At 28.0% G+C, this 18,142-nt stretch overlaps 1 protein-coding gene and 1 non-coding gene across 2 annotated transcripts in view; both read right to left on the bottom strand.

Moving 5' to 3' along the window:
- Positions 1 to 18,142, bottom strand: part of LOC113386970 (dual oxidase-like) — a 186,136-nt gene that overhangs the window by 71,037 nt on the left and 96,957 nt on the right.
- LOC113387086 lies at positions 9,139 to 9,279 on the bottom strand. Its single transcript, XR_003368055.1, has one exon. It is a non-coding gene; the product is annotated as a U4 spliceosomal RNA (small nuclear RNA).

Here is an 18,142-nt window from a genome sequence, read left to right as displayed (position 1 = left end):
TTTCCTAGTGAATTTTGGGTGACTTTTTTCTGTATTCATGTGCGGTTTTTGTTAGTACATCTTTTACTGCTATTATTTAATAGACAATTTAATAAAACTTTGGACATCAATACAGTTTTAATAATTTCTGTCGTCAGAAAGATTACGCTTGATAAGAAATAGATCAAGTTTAGATTTCAGTCCGTCGACAAATTTACTCACACTTACATATTTTGTTGATCTGCTTTTTTATACTTGAACGAATTTACTGGAAAGATTGTCCATCACGCTTAACTAAGCATTTTTAGCTAGAATAAATTTAATAAAATATAAAACAGAACTGTTTGCTGTGTGCTATGAAGCCTTGTAATAATGTGACCATATTTTTTTAAGGTAAAACCGAGACGGCAATTTTGTGTCACGATAACCCGAAACAGGGGGTATGATAAAAATCTTGAATATGAATTAAAATAACAAATACTATTTGAAGATACAATTAAAATCAGTTCTTTTAATTGAATCGATGGTTTTTAATTTAAATAACTGACTTTTAGTTCAACTATATTATTCAATTACCTATATGCTATATCATACTTTTTTTTTTGTTTTAAAGCCTTGCATAAAATTTCCAAATTTAAATCATAATTAGGTTAGTAAAAATTAGCACTTGCCCTAGGCGGTCAAAAAGTTTGCTTTCATCATTTCTGATAATTTTCGTAAAATTGAAAATGAAAGTTTGAAATAATTTATATATGATGTGATGTTTGAAATTAATTATATTCTAATTTATAACGTATTGTTTCATATAAGTAAACTTGTGGTTTATACCTATCTTTTTTCAAATATGTGATGGATAGTTGCACTTTTATCATCAAGTAATTGCGTGGATTCAATTTAAGTCTATGCTTTTTGAAAACCCGGCACGATCCGAGACAAAAAATCTATCTCCGGGACAAATATTGCTTTCAGAAAAACCCGGAAGACAAGGTGAAAATCCGGGAAACTACTCAAAATGAAATAATCTCCTGAATATTTTATGTAATTTTATACAATGAAGAGTAATTACAAGTTATCATCTAAAATATGTCTAATTGTGACAGAAATCCTGTAAGAAACTATAAATCAAAAACAATTTTTACACTATATTTCATTTCACTCCTTCGTGCAACACATGTACTTATCTCTCTCATACGCCCAAAAATACTTTTCTTGCTGGCTATTAATAATGTAATATGTGGAACATACTCGTATATATTGTTGGTTCAAAAATATTCTCTCAAAACTTACGAGAACGAGTAAAGTTTTATATGTTTAGGATATGCAGAACAGAGAAAGTAGGAGATGCATTTTTATATACCTAGTTAAAATAAAATAGTTATGATATATAAATACATCTGCAAAACTTTAATGTCGAAGTTTGTGAGTGGAATAAAAGCAGTATTTTTCAATTTATTAAATTTTCTAATGAAAAACAATTATTAATAATAGATAAATAAACTTATTTAAATAACTTTATAGACTTTGCATAGTAATTCTAATGTTTAGTTATATAACTAGATTATTTAATTTGGTCGGAAATGAAATAAAATATTTAGATCTACAACTATTAAACTAAGGCTGTATTATGTAAAAATATTTTTTATTATAGACAAGCAAAATTAATCAAAATTGTAAGTACTTTTTGATAGTTCATAATAAAGAAAAAATAAAATAAGATATATTTAACAAGTAAAGAAATAATGTCCTTTACGTAAAAGTTATGCCAATATAGCATTCAGTTAAAAATGAGAAAAATCACATGTGGGGAAAAATTCCTTTATAATTTATTTAATTTGTATTGTTGTTTAAATTTACGTAATATTTAATTTAAATAGGTTGATTAATGTCTTCAGTTTTTGTTGCATTTTTAAATCTTACATTAGAACAATTATAGTTTGCATTCATGTACCTGTGGACAAGGATCTCCTTCCGCAAATCTAAATACATCCTTTTGAATTTCATGTGGCTCAATGGATGTACTGTTAACAATAATATCCCATAATGTAATTTTTTTAATGTCTTCTATTTCTTCTTTGGTAAAAATTCTGGAAATATGAAGCACAATTAATAATTGAACATTAGACAACTTATATATGTATTTTTGTTGGAATTGAAATATTAACATTATTTTGTAATAATGATATTACTCCTTAATAAATTATATTTGTGATGAAGTCATATTATAAGGATTAGCAAGTTTTAAAAAGTAGATTTAAGAATTTTTTATTTACAAAATTTATAGCCACTTGATTCAATAACCTTTAAAATTTGTAAATGATTTATAAACCACAGGTCTGAGATTTCAATACATATATTTAATAATTTAATGTCAACTTCTTTATAATTGACGACAAAGATGATTACATTATTTTTTTCTTGTATCAAATTCCAAAAGTTTCAAAAATAATTAGGAAGATTAGCAATAAATTTATATAGTTTTACGAATAGATCATAAGAGTCCTTTCTCTGTTGTTAACACTTAAAAATTTTGTTTTAATTATGTTAAATACTTTCAAACTAATTTTCAAACTTGCTGAAACTTAATCAAACTTTAAAAATTATTGTGTTAATAATTGATTAATTGGCAATTAATTATTTTTTATCATTAAATTCCTAAATAATGCAAATCTTCTCAATAAATGTAATTATTTAATATTTTTTGAATTGTCTTAAATCACAATAGAGAACAAAATTGATAAAAAATTACAAACGTTATACCCATTTTCATTTTCGAACCAGAATCTGTCTGCATCTCGTATTCTTACAAATTGTTCTCGAATGACGGCAGTGAAAAGTTCGCCTGGTTTCCCATCAGATTCCAACATACCGCCAACGTAAACGTCGACGTTGTCAAGACGGTTATTGTAAGCTGCCACCAGGAGTCCTAAAAGCTCAGGTCGCGCAGCGAAAAGCTCAGGATTGATTTCCGTCCAGTCATTCACTTTTGGTAATCGAAAATAGGATCTGAAAATGATTGAGAGCATGAAATAGAAAAATAGTTTCCAGAATATAAACTCTAGGACGGCAGAGATATGGGGAACTATGCATACATTATGTAGAAAACTAGGATTTTGTTTTATGGATATAAAATTGTATTTTTAATAATATTGTGGTAAATATTACTATTACTATTTGAAACAACTATTATTATCTTTATGATTATATTTGTTTGATGTTGCTATGTCTAATATTTTTCACTTAACTCAGTACATATATATACGCCAATCATAATTAATTAATTACAATTTCATAAATAAAACTAGTTGGTAATGGTATTTAGCCTTGAGGGAAGTTACATGAACTTTCCTATATGTGTAAATAATCGACTTAATCAATAATAAACAAATTAATTTATGAGTGATTAGAAGTATCAGAAGTATTCCGAGAGGATTTATTATACATAATTGAAAACAAACGAACACGTTAGCTCGGGGTATTTTTCAAATCAATAATTTTTATAATTGAACTAGTTTTCGTAGGACGTTAATGGTTCAGTTTGTTCATTAAGACCAAGTAATCTATCGTTATACCAATTAAATCATCTAATTTTAATTATAACAGACGTCAAATACTCATTTTCTCAAACTTTGATGAATTTTTAAAATTAAACTACTTGTCGTAAGGCCGAAATATTTCAGTAACTTTTAAAAGACCATGATATACATTGCCAAAGAAAGTTTCATAAAAATCGGCTTAAATTTTTTTGTCAACAGTTAATTACAAGAAAACGGCTCGGTTGATTTTCACCTAAAACTAATCAGTATTATTCCCAACTAATATCTTTCGAACAGTTTTTGATTTTTTAAAATCAATTCGGTAGAATGAGCTCAAATGTGGATGAAAAGTTTAACACTCTTTTTCAAATTACTAAGAAACGGCTTGGCAGATCGTCTCACAAACCTGAAAAACTATAGTGCTCATTGAGATACATCGAATGGCTTTTAAATTTCTGAAATCGATTCAGGCGTTTTTGAGCAATCGTCGATGAAAGGTCTAATTTTGACAAATGCCAAAAAAACGATACCAATTTTTGCAAACTTTGACGAATTTTTAAAACTAAACGAGTTGTCGTAGGGCGGTAATATTTTAGTATGATTTAGAAGACTATGATATCTAACGTCAAAAAAAAATCACAAAAAACATCGAATTTTTTTTTTAAACTTTATTATAAGAAAACGGCCCAGCCGATCTTTACCAAAAACTAATCAGCGCGATTCCCAACCAATATCTTTCGAACGGTTTTTGAATTTTCAGAATCGATTCAGAATTGCGGGCTAAAACGTTGACGAAATTTTTCTCACTTTTCTGCTATTTATAAAGAAACGGCTTGAACGATCGTCGCACAAAACTCAGAAACGCTAGTCCTCATCGAGATACATCGAATGGCTTTTAAATTTTCGAAATCGGTCGAACCGTTTTTGAGAAAACGTCGATTTAGGGCAAAAAATCTGTACACATACACGCACACACACCCACACATACTTTTTCCAAATTTGGGCTTATTCGATTCGGAATGGCTTGAAACGCCGAGAAAACATAAAATTAGCAAATCGGATTTTTTTAATTAAAAGATGTTTCGATATACCAAAATAAAGAGAATATTTGATTATACTTTGGGTTGCCAATCATTTTAGAACATAGAAAATTGATATCTGTGAGTGAGTATCTATCATAATTTGTATGAATCCACTGAAACCCATAGATTAATTCAAGCTTATGACTAATTACTACCTGGCTGTGTTATAATCTGGTAAACCGTTATCACGACCTCGCATTATATTCAAAGCACCTAGATCTCGTCTTGTAAATTCCATGGGACCAAATAATTTGTCTCTGACGTCCGAACAAAGTAACGAATCTTCACGTTCGGCAATCTGGGAAGCCATTCCCAAGAGAAGTTCTTCCAGAGGACTTTCTTCCAATACATCCTATAACATAAATATTTATGCCTAATAAGAATCTCATAGATAAAACATTATTGTGTCAGTATTTTAATATGATCTATTTGATTTATAATTAATGGGTATTTCTTAACTATTTAACTAATCAAATTTTATATAATATAACTAATCAACATTTTGTGGTACATGCACCTGAATGCTTTAAAATATAAAATATAAATTAATTTTAACATTTTTATCCAGGTATTCAATAAAAGAAATAAGAAATATATGCTATAAGTCTCATTAATGTTTTCAGCTGATTAACCAGAAAAGAGTTTTTTATAAAAGTAAATATATTTTGCAAGTTGTTATTAGTAAATTTCTCAAATTTTGTATTCGCCTTCTAGTAAATTAATAAATATTTGTTATATTAAATATAAAATTATAATATATTATAATATTTATCATAATAAATATATAATTATAATATATTTTAATAAATATTATTTTTTAATAAATTAAAATAAATTAAAATAACAATTTTAATTAAATTTCCCGAATTGAATGAACGCCTTTGACGTCATATGGTTGTTATTAAAACATGTGAAGTAAGAGTTCAAAATGAAGACAAAATGAATTTAAAAAAATATATATATATATATATATATTCGAGTGTAATTTTTTTATAATTTAAAAAAATAAATGATTTGAATTTGAATTTTGCAGCATACTCAAAGATATAGCATACATCATTTATAAAAAAGTTAAAAATCGCGTATTTAGAAATACGTATATAATATACATATAGCATATAATAAATTGCAATTCGTATTTATATAAAGTCCAGTAAAAAACGGCAAAATTAATAACAATTATCATTATTCGGAGTTTAATATGAGATTTTTTTAAAATGTAGATTCTAATGAGATCTTCAATAACTGCGTCTACATCTGCCGGACGGACAATACACTCCGCTCGAGGGTTGAGCTTTTGAGTTTTACCCTCAGATGGGGGTACAAAATAATTCGATAGTAGTTTTCTAAAAATGAATACCTTGCATTGATAATTAAAATTGCAGATTTTAATGTTTTTCGAGAAAATTTTTAGTTTAAAAATGTTTAAGTCTTTTTAAGCATGATCTCAATGATCTCAATGATCTCAATGGTTTAAAAAACATTTCACCCGAGTTGGCTGAATGGAGAATTGATCAAATTTTTGAGAAGGCAGGTTCAGTCATTCAAAAGATCAACGAAAAAAGTTAAAAAATGCCATTTGGCGGTCATAAATGATCATTAGACATAATCAAATCAATTAACCAGATATTTTATAGAGATTTTAATAACAATTACAATACTTGTTAACTTCCCGTAGGGTAAATTATTGTAATCGTCCAAAAATTGAAATTGAAAATTTTTGCATTTCTTGACGTTTTGAAGGTTTCTGAACATTTTGGCATACCTCAGAAAAAAATGGATGTGTGTGTGTGTGTGTATGTAGGTATGGATACAATTTTTCGTACACGTTTTCAGGCGCACGGATCAACCGTTCTAAATGGTTCAGAAAAACATTCGACTCCTATTGATAGGGAGATGTGCTGATTAGTATTTGGCAAAGGCAGGTCCAGCCGTTTTGGAGATATGGAGCAAAGAGTGCAGAAAATAGAAATCAAATTTTTGAGAGATCGCAGCATCCGATTTGAATGATCCAAAAAACATTAAATTCGTATTGACGGGAAGAAGGGGTGATTAGTTTTTGGAAATGGCAGGTCCAGCTGCTTAGAAGATACAGAACTAAATATGCAAAAAATGGCAGTTTTTGAGAGAACTAAGCGTCCGAATTGAATGATTCAAAGAACACACTGCTTGTTTCAACAAAATAATGATTTAGATTTTTTTTTTTTTTTTTTAATTTTTTTTTATATCGAAAGTAATTCAGATTTTATTTTTAATTCTGACTAAAGTTTCAATATACTTTAAACAAATAATTTCAACTTTGCTATTCAGTTTATATAATTCTTATAAGTATTAGACAATGTTACAATATTTATAAAAATTTATTTGAAAATATTTAATATTCCTCGAACATTTTGTTACGGTACGAGAATTTGCCTTAAGGCATGATGCCATACACCCCACTAGTTTTTATTTATATAAGTTCAGTACCAAGATTCACAGTATTTAATGCTTACTTATATAGTTTAAACAAATGCCGTTAGCACACTATAAATATCCGACTTGATTTGGTTTCAAAGTTTTCAAGAAATTTCGGAATTTTCAAAAATTTTGATTAATAAAAATAATTCTTTAAAAAATGTAATTTTTCAATTTGTTTTTAATTTGAAAAAAATATAAATTACAGTGCGGAAAGTTCGTGCAATTTTTCAAAGCAAAATTGGTTAATTTAGCTAAACTAGCTAAACAAAGTTAGTTAGTCAATAATCTTTGCTAAACTAGCTAAGCAACCATTAACAAAAAATCAAGTTCTGTTAGGTATAATTAAAATGATAATAAAATAAGCCAGTCTGTTTAGTTGTAATTAGTTTATAGACTTATAAAATCTAATAATTTCATATTTTCCATTACTTACATTGGAATCCCACCAAGTGGCGCAAAGTCTGATGGCCTGATGACCAGCTGCCGTGCGTTTGTAGTTACATTTACCATCTCTTCGGTACATTCCTGGTGGTATCATGGTGTGCCCGAAACGGAAGGCTGCACTTTGGAATACGTGACTCACACCAGGATGGACGTCCGGTCGGTAACCCGTGTACTCAGGCAGCTCTTCGCCTAAGAATGCCGGAAGATACTCGTATGCTATGATATTCTGTTGAGAATATTTAAATTTATTATTAAAATAAATGGTGAAATATAAACTTATATCCAGTTCGAATCTGGTGAGAATATCTAGCTATGAGTAAAAGACGGTGATACAATGATTCTATTTCGACTACCAAAAATAATAATTAAATAATGTAATTGACAATAATTACGTAAATGAAAATGATTATAAGTAAATTCATCACTGTTGGTTTGTATTTTTCTATTAATAATATAAAGGAAAGTAATTTTATTATTAATATTAGTAGTAGTAGAAGACTCTACATTTTTAGATCTAAAAATTTTTCTGTAATACAAAACATTTTTTGACAAGTTTCTGTCACAAAAACTCTCTTATAATAAAGAGTGAGGATCATTCAATTCTCTGTCTTGTTGTATAATATTATACAATTTAGCAATATTTCTCATAATTTGGACATTTAGTTCCAACACTATTTGATTCGGAATCATCTCTGGTATAATTTTTTCTGATTTTTTTTTCAAATTTCAAATATAAACTGAATCACTAAAAGTGAAGCACTTTGCGACTCGTTGTCAAGTCTTACGCATAACATATTGTAAATACAGTCTTGTGATAATGTATTGTAACAACTAATTATAAGAGAAAGAAATAAGTTATTGAATGTAAGTTTACCTGTAACGATGCTACAACTATTCTTCTGGCTCTCTGAAAGACTTCTTCATCCGGCCACGTTGGATGTTGACGTTGTACTCGACCAGCGATTACATTGTGCCAACGAAAAAACAATATTCCAAAAGCTAATAGAGCAGGATTTTGATTGGAACGTGGATCTCCGAGCACTATAATAAAAAACAACGACATTTTCTAGTTAAGTTCAGATATTTTTGAGAAAAATATGCGTATTTTTTGGCAAAATGTAAAAAAAATTTAGTTGTTGCATTGAGCATTTACATACTTTGTTTTTATAACAACTTCTCATACTTTTACTATAGCTAATTGAAGAAACAAAAAACAATTCAACATTAATGAAGTCAAACATTGTCAATTCATTAAAATTTGTAATATTGAACTACAATTTTAGGACTTATAAGCACGTGCATGGGCAATATAATTAACTAATTACCGAAAATTTAAATGTGTACACAAATTGTATACACCTATTCTGGGAATATCATACTATCATATAATAATATTCTTTGCATATGTATATGTATATATTTGTTTCAATTAATTTGTATAAGTATGAAAAGAGCTATTAAAAACATACTGCCAAAGATTTTTACGAGTAGTATGATACATTAGTATAAAAAACAGGTAAGTACTTTTAAACATGCACTATTATATTATTGCATTGGAAATCATATAAGAAAGTTTAACATACCAAAACTAGCGTTTAAAACTGCAGGTAAATATATGTAAGAACAAGAAGATTATTGGGGTCCTTTCGAACCCGCCAAAAATTGCCATAGCCCACGGTATTTCACGTGGTCTCGGCGGGGTATTGGTAAAAGTTTTCAACTAGCAATAATCGCACCTCGGATGAACCTCATTGGTTACGATATCGCCACTGCGCAAAGCTGACGAACGGAGACAAAACCGTCTCTCATATCCTAACACGAGCAGTATTTCGCGGCGTGCGCTTCGAAACGGAACGTCGAAACTGCTTGCAGGTAAATGGTATAACAGTAACGATTTAGGTTTTGTTCCTTTTCATTGTTATTATTATATACAAATGTACATATTAACATGCATACATATAAATATTTATACATATGTATGTAGGATACGTTATTTTTTATATTAATATAAAAATTACAGATATTAATATAAGAATATTGTAGATATTTAAAAAAAAATTTAAACTTATGAAACAGAATGAGATTCCTCAATTTCATATTTGCTCGACGTTCCAAGTCATTCTGAATCGAATGAGACAAAATTTTGAAAAAGTATGTGTGTGTGCATGGTTCCATGTGTGTATGTGAGCCGACTTTTTACATTTAATCGACTTTTGCTCAAAAACGGTTGCACAGATTTCAAAAATTTAAAAGCCTTGAAATTTTAAGTTTGAAAGTAAAAATATTTTTTCCGAAATAAATAGTTAAATATTTCATAAATAGTTAAGTAGCTAATTTATTTGATTATGTATACAACGTATCGAGAAGTAATTCTGTCTTGCTTTAAGGCAAAATGCTACTTAAGTTACAACTAGTTATTTTTTTAATTAACTTATCACTTCGAAATCGAAAATGACTCAGCATTCTCATACGTGAGGAACGGATTATTAAATAATGGCACCCTCATATGTATTTCGAATCGGCATGGTGCCATGAGACGTCTCTTCGCCAAGCAATGTGCCATTGTGAAAAGAACGCATGGCATTCAACCATGGCTCGCTGCTGCTATATATGAAGCTACCATCTATCCAGGAGGTCATCTGATTTATCTGAAATTATATTTATCGATAAAGGCAAATTGCTAAAAATGTTGATATTTTTGATGAGCGAAATAATTTGAAATTCGGACTTGTTTTAAAATTCATGAAAATATTTATTATTTATTATTTATTTATTATTTATTTATTATTCATTCACCTGTATTTTCAAAATGTTTTTTTACAAAATTTTCAAAGTAACCTGAACCCAAAAAACTTAATTAAAAAGATAGCACTAGTGTTATATTACAAATAAAATAACAGTACTCAAAATGTTCAGAATTAAAAATCGAAAATAGTGCGTTTCCTAAACAAAGCAAACTTCAAGAAAATATTATATACATATTGTTGAGAACTATTATGTATTAATTAATATCTTATGTTATCAGATCCCATATTGATATAAGTTTGTAATTTCAAGTTTGTAAGTTCAGTGCCAAATCCAACATTAACATAAAACTTTTATAAACAAAACTTATTCATACAATAAGGGCCGAATCAGGTAAAACGAATTATTATTGAGCGGGATTGTCCTCAGTTATGATGGAACCGCCATCAAGGACACACTTAGTATCATAGATAAAAAAGCATAATACATAATTAGTATTCAACTATGTAAGCTATTATTTAAAATAAAATCAATAATTCTTAAAAACGTGTTAGTTTTTACATATCAGAAAAGATCCAATAATTAATATCCCTTCAACATGTACATCGAGCAAAATTTAGCATTTCGTCTCTGGTTTATGAAATACTTTTTTATTTATTAAAAAATCAAGAATCTGGTAGGTAATACTGATCATTTTTGGACTTGTATTGTTAACTTTTTAACAAAAGTCACTTTAAAATCATATCGTTCTGACAAATATATATCGCATCACACTGTCAATTTAAGAATAAGTTTTCATTAGGTACAATCTATAGTTATAAGTCTAGAAAATAATCGCTCTTGTAAGCTATTCGACATTTGGATAATATAAGAAAATTGAAAATCGATAATTTTTTTTTCATTACCTGAAGTACGCAAGGTAAAACTTTGATTTTAGAAGTTAGCTTGTTTTAGAAGGTTTTATAAAATTTGTCATCTGTTTAATTTTACCCCATAGGCCAGGTAAAATGCAACATCCAGGTGGCAAACATGCAAATATCCATTGTCTTATTTTTAATTTTAAAAAGCTTTGACAAAATAGTAGCTACATTATTCAACAAATGCAAAATATCAATTTCGTAGATACATATTTTACAAAGATAACTTAAAACCTTGATCTAGTAAAATAACCTTGATCTGGCATTTTGTCAGCAATATTTATCAGCAGAATTGAAGTAACTATGTATTTAAATTAAATCTCGTACAATTCCTATTTTTATTTACTATCTTTAATGGTTTAATTGAACCTTTATACTTCACCACCCAGGTGTAAGCTTTTATAGAGGTCACATGAAAAAAAACGGTGAAATCTAAATTAAAATTAACAATACATCTTTTAAAATAATTATGATTAATTATAATTATATATAAATAATAATATAATTTTATATAAATTATATTAAAGGCTCATAAACCAAACAACAATGTTCACAGCTGAAAAACTGACAACGAAATAAAAAACTTTTGTTGTAGATTTTTAAACCTTTTTGATTATTTTCCAACAGTCACGTCGTAAGAACCAAGGTGACGGCTGGCTATTCGTCTTTTCCCTCTAATTTCAAATATTGTTGTTAAAAATAAAGTGTACCTTTTTACCCCCAGACCTTTAGCAAGCCTTAGGGGGCGCCAAAACGAGATTCGGAAATAAAATGTATAATATATTATTTATTTTTCTCAATATAAAATCAAGAGTACTTAATAGATTATAATAATGTATTTAACTAGTTGAAATGAAACTTTTTTAGAAAATAGATACAGATTATAATAAAAAAATGAAAAATGGAGAACCAGTGCTTAATTGGCTTATTTGTTCCGAGAAATTAAATTGAAACTTTTGTTATTATTGCAAAAGTTTCGCATCTGATGAACTTTGAATTTTGAAGCCATGGAAATGAAGAAAATATGAAAAATGGAAGCAAAATTTACTTTGGAAGAAAAATCTTTGAGCTTTTTTTTATACATAGTGGTGTTCATACTCTGATTATTAACTATGTAGAAATAATAAAGATACAAGTATAATTAGATATTTTTTATATCAATATAGTTCAAGAAATATGTTATTTTTTGCATTTTTTACTAATCTTTGAACAATACTTTTAAAATACGTTAAAAACTTAACTTTAAAACAACTATCTGATGCTCAAAATCTGATGGGAAAGTAAAGATAAATACAGGTCGGCCCTTACGATATGAGTAAGAAGAAGTTTACGATGCAATTTTGGATATTGCAATAAATAATGAAAAAATAAATTAAATTAAAATTTTAAATATCCAGCATGAAATACGAGTGTTATGTTTATAAATGAAAGGCTAGCTTTTTGCTCTCTTGGTATGATTTGCTCAATAGAAAATATAGCATACTAAATAAGTAAAATATTTCAAAACCAAAATATTAATATCATACTTACGATAAAAATGAATGAAAATTTCATTTTGCTGAAGACCCCAGGACCGGCCATGTATTATATATAAATATATAATATTGCGAACATATTGGTTTTGGTTCACGGTGCCATATGCAAAAACATCTTGAGATTAATGAACTTTTCAATTAATTATCAAGTTACAAAAGGTATTTTAATTAATCCCTTTTGAGGCGCAGGTTAATTCTGTTTACCAAATTTTAAACAATTTCCAATCGCATACATCAAATGTAATTACAGGAGCGAAGAAGAAAGTAAAACAAGGCGCGATATAATTACTCTTCGGAATCGACTATCGATCACGTTGTAAAAAATATGAATTTTAAAATTGGCTTTCGACATGATTTAATTATCCTCTTTTCCTTCGGCCACCTGACATTTCATTATTATTATTATTGGAGCATTGTTTATTGTTGCGATCGAAAGTAACGCAATCAGAATTGAAGCGAAAGCGAACAGATTCAAGTGTCATGTAGTATGTGAAGAGAAATCAATGCGAATTCCAAATACAAATCTGAATCAATCTCCGGACGAGCGAACAATGGAGAATTTATGACACCATAAAAGTATTTAGGAGATTCTAGGCTAGATTGTAACAAACCTTGACGCAATTGATATCATTAGAAAGTTATCGATATGATCTGGATATGTAAAGTGGTATTATTATTTTATTAAGTGATCTAGATGATGGCAAGTTAGTGTTATAATCAGAGAAGCAATCATGATTATTGTACTTCAGAAAACTTATTGCGTTCTATATTTTCTTTGTTAGCTCTATGTATAAGAATGCTTCCTGATAATTTTTAGTTCCAAGTCTTCAGAGTGGGAGTCGAAGAAACAGAATCCAAATATTTGGAAAATGCTGTTTTACCGAAAATATAAGGACCAAGAAAAAATGAAAGCTAAACTATCATATTTAACTTACCGAAGAAAAACTTTGAAGAAAGTATGCATGTGAGCAAAGCAAAAAAAAGTAACCATTCTCAGCGTTTCCTCAAAAAGCTACACGGATTAAAAAACGAAAAAAAAACAAATTAATTTGAAAATCCCAAAAACATTTGCGAGATGATCTGCCGAATAATTACTTTAGAGTTAATAGAAAATTGTAAAGTTATTCATCTATACTTTTCGCTCAAAATTCTGAACTGATTCCGAAATTTTTCTTTAGCAAAACTTTTAGTAAGAAATTATTTAAGAATCGTGCTTATTAGTTTTTGGTAAAGATCGGCAAAGAAGTTTTTTCGTAATTAGCTATTGGACTTTTTTGACGTTCTCGATATTCTGTACGATGCTAAAATTTATATTCTTTACGCATGCCTAATATATTACGAAGCAAAATACGAACCTCTTTGAAAAGTAGCTTATTTAAAAAAAATATTAGGGTTTTGATTAATGAGCCGTGTCAAAAATTTAATATAATACATTACAATTGAATAAGATACATTTACACTCGCCTCAAACAAAGTGCTACTCACACCTACTTTTTTGTTATCTTAGCAAAAACTGATGAAATTAATAATTTCTATGAACTTTTGTTGACCATTAAGATATATTTTTATAATTTAAAATTTTTCTAATACGTATTTACGAGTATGATATATTTTTAATTTGATGTTGTAAAACAGTATGTGAGAAGTTCCAAGCGCCTATTCAAAATAATGTATAAAATCTATAGTTAGACCTACACTTCATAAATTTAAAAAAACATATAAATTCTTAATAAGGGCGTGAATTACTATTCTTTATATAGTGTTTCAACAAAAAATATCAACTGAAAATTAGAAAATACTATCTATATATAATAATCAAATTATGGCATCAGAAGATAAAAAAGTTAAGCAAATGAGCTTGTGGCATCATTGTTCAACGTTTTAAATATTTCATGTTGTTTCTTGTCACCATCCAAAAACCATTAAAATCCTCATGTCGCATATCTTCAGGGATAATTTTATCAAGCTAAGTTGAAAGTAATACGTCCAAAAACTTATCCAGTTCATTTTTTAAGCCATAAAATCGTACAATATTCCATCATTGCACTTTTGACGTCCGGGCCAATACGTCGATCCTTCGATAAAACGGATTTGGATTCCGACAATCATTTGTTACTCGTACACATATCGAATGGTAAGAGAGCTAAGAAACATTTTACGAATACTTTCTTATCTTCAGATGACAAAAGTCAGGATGAAATAATTTTTTTGCCCATTTACTTAAAAGTTACTTTGAATTTAATTGTGGACAACTAAAAGCTATAGTACAGTGAAGCAAATTTTCCATGCACACTTTAGATATAACTTTGGGTCTATTATTTATCGTTCTATCCAATTACTAATTTCATAATTTTAGCTAAATTTGAATTAAGCATATGTTACATTAGACAATTAAATTGTAAAAAACAATATTTGAAAATTTATTTTGTTTATATAATTATAATGTTAAAATTGAATTTTTGATTAAAATTTATAATTGAAGCAGCGCTTTAGATAGAACATATGCAGAATATAAATATAGAATTTTTGTTCAATATTTGATATATTAATGATATAATAACGTGATAAGTTAGTACATTTCAATCAATGAGAAATATAATATTTTAAGCAATGAAATTTAACAAGGCATTTTCAAACCATATGCAATTTTTATTGAACAATGTAATTCCATAATGCAATTGAAATAAGCATATATTTTTGAATATTTTACAAGTAATCACATTATTATTTAAAGCACTTCGAAACTAAAGTTTAATCTTAAATTATTAAATTTTTTTTTGAATTTCGAATAAATAATCATGTGTATAGATTATTGATCACTTTCTGAACATTTTGGTATGTCTAAGAAAAAATTGATATCTGTACGTATGTGTGTTCCAGCAATTTGCCTCAATGCACGATGCCATAAATTTTTTTTATGAATCATTGCCAAAAAATCTTCTCAATATTCGACAATGTTTTCTTGAACACATGAAGACCAAATTATTATTTATGAAAGTACATAATTGAAAATATTCATACTAAAGGCTGTCAATAAATATAAAGTTTCTCAATACATTAGAAAAATTAGAATCAGTATTTGATACAAAAATAACTTAGTCGAAAAGGCTCAAGAAGTACGGAAACCTTATAAAGAATATGAGACATTTAAAGTAATAAAATCTGCATTGGACTCGTTTTACATTACGAGTACCTGCTGAAACTCGAATGACTAAAAAGATTGTAAAGAAAATCAGTTGAAATAAATGACCACTTACGTAACAAGAGAAAGTACAGAGAATATACAAGTTGTTAAAGGGTCTTTTCCTTGAAAAAAAAAAATTGGATGCCTCAAATAAGTACATGGCCCTATAAAACTAAATTAAAGTTGTTAAATATATTTAAAATCACCAGCTCTTCGACTTCAATTGGCCCTTTCAGTCCAATAACGAGTGAAAGACGTGTTTCTGCAATAATCGAAATGTACGCAAGTGTTATTGCAAGCTGCCGCACGCACCGTCAATGACTGAGTGACATATTGATTGACGTATCTCAATACGAAATGATTAATTTGGTTGTCAATAATATAATATTGGCAATAAACGTACGGTATAACATACAAGACGACCTTAGACATTCATCACACAATAAATTTTCGGGCGGCCAAATATATAGTACAGTAATAGAGCGGTAAGTGAATCAATTGTAAAATAATTACTTATATATTGATGATATCTTGGACAACTTTCGTTATTTGCTTCAGAGTTCTTTCGAGCTCATAATATTTTTTTTCTGTCTTAATCGAATCAATTTAACAAAAAATGATTAATGATGATTGCAATAACATGGAAAGTCGAGCCGAAACCAGCATATTTGTTTTGCAAACGAATTTGTACAGAATACACATGTTGTTGGTTTTGGATGAGACTTGATAAAAAACGTAACTACCTTTTGAAATGGATTATAGAAAAAATTTTATGTCTGAACTACAAGAAATGTGTTACAGATATTTTTCAGTTTACGGAGCATTTACTTTTGTCTAACTTTGTACTCTTTTGCACATAATTCAACATTTTATAATAAATATTTCCACAAAACAGTATTCTATCCATACTTAGAAGTTCAATTATTACAGAAATAAAAAATATTAATGAATATAATAAATTATAAAATAATATATAAACTTGATAATAATATAAACTTTACAAATAATTATAAGATTCATATATTGACAACTTTTATATAACAAACAGAAAAATTACCCTCTAGAATCCAGAAGTTCTAAAATTCTAAAATTTCTAAGAATCTAATTCTCGAAAGCTTAAAGCCTAAAGACTCAACAATTCTTAGTTAATAAAAGATTAGAAAGATCTTCGAAAAAAATCAAAATAATAAAATTAATTTAATTTAATTTATATTATGAAATACTTATTGCATAGTGTACTTAATGTATGAAATAAGTTTAATGTTTTAATTCAGTTAATAAGTTTTCGATTAAATAGCAATTATAATAAAAGATTGTATCACGTTTTGCAATTGAAATTTATAGAAAAGCAATTGCAAAACCAGTTCTAGACTTTTCTTCACAACATTATTTTTTACTGCTAATTGGAAAGAAATTACTTAACTAGAAAACTAAAACTTCTAACTGAAACTAACAAACCAAAGTTAAGTTAAATATATCAAAAATGCAAACAATTTTTTTTTTGTAACTATATTAATTATTATTAGCAATCACAACTTAATGAGTCCTATGAGGTAATGTGATGACTTTTTAATAAATTCCTTCTACAGATGGCAACTCAGATGTTGCACTATCTCTTTTACTATTCTTTATATTTCTTTTACTCTTAGAAATTTTAATACTCCATTGGTTGCAACAATGTCAAGAAAAGACTATTTGTACTTGAAAATATATTGTTATCTACATTTTCAAGTGAAAATTGATGTCAATACAGGTGTCCAAAGCGTGTATGGTACTTGGAACTCCCAATTCCTATTTCTAATGAGCTACGAATTTCTTATTGGAAACCCATAGCTCTAACCACTAAGCTAAGAGAAAGCTCAAACAATTTTCCTTTGTTTACAATAGAGTTATTAAAACATATCGAAAAGATCATCTATAATAAGAACTCTGTATTAATTCCTATATTAGTACCAAAAGCTATTAGAAGATTGAAGAAGACGCACTTCTTCGATTTAATGCAGTAAAATAAAATATTCCACCGTGGTGACTTCCATTACCTCATGTGTATAGAACTCCAGTACTATTACTGGAGTTCTAAAAATTAGTACAATAGCTTATAGAAAACCTCACTTTCTAATTGCTGGTGATAATTTTCTAATTGATCCTATAATCATCAATTAGATAGTAAGTGAACTGTAAATTATAAATATTCCGTCACCATAAGAAAGGCGAATAAAACAACGATTTAATTAATGATATATATTGATCTTTTACTCTACTT

Source organism: Ctenocephalides felis, unplaced genomic scaffold (genome assembly GCF_003426905.1).
Source record: "Ctenocephalides felis isolate EL2017-DRISC unplaced genomic scaffold, ASM342690v1 CF-g0.4_SCAFFOLD_03571, whole genome shotgun sequence".
Lineage (NCBI taxonomy): Eukaryota > Metazoa > Arthropoda > Insecta > Siphonaptera > Pulicidae > Ctenocephalides > Ctenocephalides felis.
Note: the sequence above shows the minus strand (reverse complement) of the source record. Positions and strands in the feature narration are given on the sequence as shown.